This window comes from Apaloderma vittatum, unplaced genomic scaffold, assembly GCF_000703405.1.
Source record: "Apaloderma vittatum isolate BGI_N311 unplaced genomic scaffold, ASM70340v1 scaffold36275, whole genome shotgun sequence".
Classification (NCBI taxonomy): domain Eukaryota; kingdom Metazoa; phylum Chordata; class Aves; order Trogoniformes; family Trogonidae; genus Apaloderma; species Apaloderma vittatum.
This window is the reverse complement of record NW_009719461.1, coordinates 356-3724: the sequence shown is the minus strand read 5'-3', so window position 1 is coordinate 3724 and position 3369 is coordinate 356. Positions and strand designations below refer to the sequence as shown.

The window sequence follows — 3369 nt, the reverse complement described above, 5'->3', positions numbered from 1 at the left end:
AAAAAAAAAAAAAAACAATGCCCAAAAAAACCTCATCCAACTGATGTGGCTTGTGGCAAGCGTGACTCAGAGAAGGACCTGCCTTCCCTTCCCGCTGGAGCAGGCTGCAGAGACGTCCACGCAGAAAAGCAGCTGCTGCCGCGTCACCTGAATGCTCCCTGGTTCAGTGGCCACTGCACTGCCGTCAACCCGAGGCGGCTCCAAGGGGCAGGCAGAGGCTTTCCCAGTGGGAGAGACCTTCCCGGCTCCTCTCCTGCCCGAGTTTTCTCCTGGCGGAAGAGCTGGCTTCTGCACCATCGGCAGCACTGGGAGGTTATTGCTTCGCTGGGCTCCCAACAGAGACTGTGGCTCCCACCTCAGCGACGGGTCTGGGCAAGCAGCACGATGCCTTGAGGTTGCAGGCATCCTCACGGACTTGCTGCACTCCAAGAGCCAGCACGGGCAACGTCACCTTGCGAGCAGGATGTGGCAGGCTCCCTACAATTATTTCAGGCAAGCCACATCCCGGCTCTCGTGGTTCAGATCCGCAAGTGAGGCTGCAAGGAGGCGACAGTCGGAAAAGTTGCCGAGGAAACAGTTCCAACAAGCCACCACTTGGTCACCCAGACAGCAGGCACTGACCGGGGGACACAGGGGTGACAGCCTGGTGGCAGCTTGCAGTGCAAGGCATGACTCCTCCTGCACTAAAATCCCAGGTTGAACACGACTGGAGGAATAAACCCAGAAGTCAGGGCCCTCCATATTTCCAGAGATTTGCAGGCACAGGCAGCCAGCCATCCTGCTGTCAGACTAGGGCTTCAGGGGTGCACGGACAGACCTCGATGCCCTGTTACAGCCTGCCTCTTGGGATACCACCAGCTTCCCAGTAGCAGGGATGGCCATGTTCACAGGCAGTGCTTGGGCACCGAGAACAGCTGTTCCCAGCACCAGAGGAAAAAAAAAGTTGCAAGCAACAGGTTATGTTGTTGTATTCACAGTAGCTGCTTATTTAAGTAAAGCCTGAGAACTGGCCAGGAAAGACAAGTTGGAAGTCTCCATGCCTGCAACTGTCAGGCAGAGGATGCTCTGTCACACAATGAAGAAAAATGTCCTCGTCCTAGTGAACTAAGAAAAACGAGATTCAAAGGTCTACACTTGAACAGGGCAGGAGGAGCGTCCGCAAAGTGATCTGAATGATCTCCAGTGCCTCTGCACAATGAATGGCGAGGCATAATTTAGTCAGGTTTATGGGTTTATAGCGGCTTCCAAAACCAAGAGGATTTTCATAGCCACAGGGCGACTGAATCTGAGTGCCTTTGGGAACAGTGTATAAATCTTCTTTCCCAAGGTCACACGTTAGAGAAGCCTGTCGCTGCCACGGGAGGCATTGCAGGGGAAAGGGAGAACATCCTTACACAATGCAGCTTCTTGTTAGTGACCCTCGTTTAATCTCTACAAGGTATCTCTCTCTGAAAGTACAAAGGGGAGCAGGTGATGGGTAAGGATGTTGAGCAGATACCATGTTTGCCAAGGCAGCACATAAAGCAAGGGAGTAAGAGTCAAAGCTCCTTTTAAACTAAGCTTTGATCTCCTGGTTCCATGAATCCCATCGGAGAGCCTTCCCCATCAATAAGCATCAAAGTTTGGAGTCTTTTGCCCTCAAATAATCCTACTGAGGGGAAAGATGGGTGAGGAACTTTAGGACAGAAGGGAAGATGATACTTTTGCCTGTGTCAGAGATGCAACCCAGGAAAACTCTCACCAGTGCAGGATGACCTGAGCTCAGCCCTTTCTATGGCACGGGACAAGAGGATCTGCTCTCCTCATACTCCTCGCTTTTGAGGGGATCTCACCTAAACCACAGATTAGGCCAACTGGAGGTTGAATGGCTATCAGTCTGATGAAGCTCCCAGATCTGTGAAGGAGGAAGGAGCCCAAACATTCAACTCATAGCTTCGCCTCCCAGAAACAGCCTTTCCTCAAAAGCAGGCAGAGGACTTGGGAGGGTTAAGAGAAGCAGAGGAAGGAAGAAAAGGGAAGTATTTGCAACCTTTTACCTGAAAAGCCAAAAGAGAAGACAAGGGCTCTCTATTCTGCCCAGAGGAGACAGGGATTTGCAACCAGGTGCAGGGGATGCCCAAGGGAGATCAGCCACGTGGGCTGCATGCTGCCGTTCCCCATCTGTCCTCCGACCTAGCTACAGCAGCAATCCGAGGTAGGGTAGGGAAGGGGGAAAGCAGCAGAGCAGACAGTGTGTCCAGGGGCTGAGGGCAGCTGCTTCAGGAGAGTGACCTGTCCGTCTGAAGGAAAATTTGGCAGACCGCCTCCACAGGCTCTCCCCCATGACAGGCAAGGGGCAGAAAAGAAGGAGAGGATGGTGAAAAGGAGGAAGCAGAATGAAGGGGGAAAACACAGCCAGAAACAGGGCAAGGAAAGCTGATGTGCTTTGAGGAAGTGACCCCTTAGGAGAGAGCTGCTGAGAAGATCTCTGCCAAGGGGCCAGGGAGTGTGGCCACGGGGGTTTACAGGACATGCCCGGGATGAACCAGTAAGGCATCCTTGTCCAGAGGAGGAAGAGCCTTACTCTAGAGCAAAGCTTTCCTGGGAAAGGCAGGGCAACCCAGCAGTGCCGAGGGTGCTGGAGGTGTTGAGTTCCCGAGACCAAGAGCCACTAGCTGTGCTGACACTGTTTCAAAGGGTCACAGACCCTCAAGCCCTACCTGTGGCAGCTAAATGCTCTTACACCAACTAGCAGCCTGTTTGCTCCCTCCCTCGCTCAGAAGCATGCCCGCGTTGTATGCCCCACCCCAGCTCTCCTCTAGAGACAAAAAACTTCATCTTGACATTATCCATGAAAAGGTACTTAAAGCCAAAACACACACACACACACGCACACACAGACACGTAGTTACACGCACATACACAAACACATTTCCTTGTCTGCCAAATATCGGCTACAGTGCAATTCTTAAAGAGGAGGTGTCAGTCCTTATACAAATGGACATCTACAGAAATATATATATATATAAAATTTCTTTTTTAAACAAAAAGGAAAAAAAGAAAAAAAAAGCTCTCGACAATTCCTTAACATCGGTGGGCAGCATGCGTCACTGTAAATGCTAAAGCCGTCTGGTTTCCCTAGTAGTCTCTGCATACCTTGTTCATTGTCACTTGTTTTGAGGGACTCTTCAGACCAACTTCTATTGCTTTTGGCCTCTGACCTTTTCTTGGTGTGCCTTTCTTCTGTGAAGTCTTTGACCTTTGCAGTGGCCTCTGGCTGAACAGCCTCAGCTAAATCTTTCCTGCTTTGCCGGCCCAACTTGCCGGACGGGGATCTCTCTGGTGACACCTGCTGCTCCCATAGTTCCCTAAGATGCTGCAGGTGGCGCT

General features: G+C 51.5%; 1 long non-coding RNA gene across 1 annotated transcript in view; it reads right to left on the bottom strand.

Annotated features, from left to right (window-relative positions):
* LOC104274883 overlaps positions 1-3369 on the bottom strand; it is a 6742-nt gene that overhangs the window by 3259 nt on the left and 114 nt on the right. The window contains exon 1 of the long non-coding RNA XR_717829.1: positions 3136-3369. This exon is cut by the window's right edge and continues 114 nt beyond it. This is a non-coding gene — a long non-coding RNA (uncharacterized LOC104274883). The remainder of the gene's footprint in view (positions 1-3135) is intronic.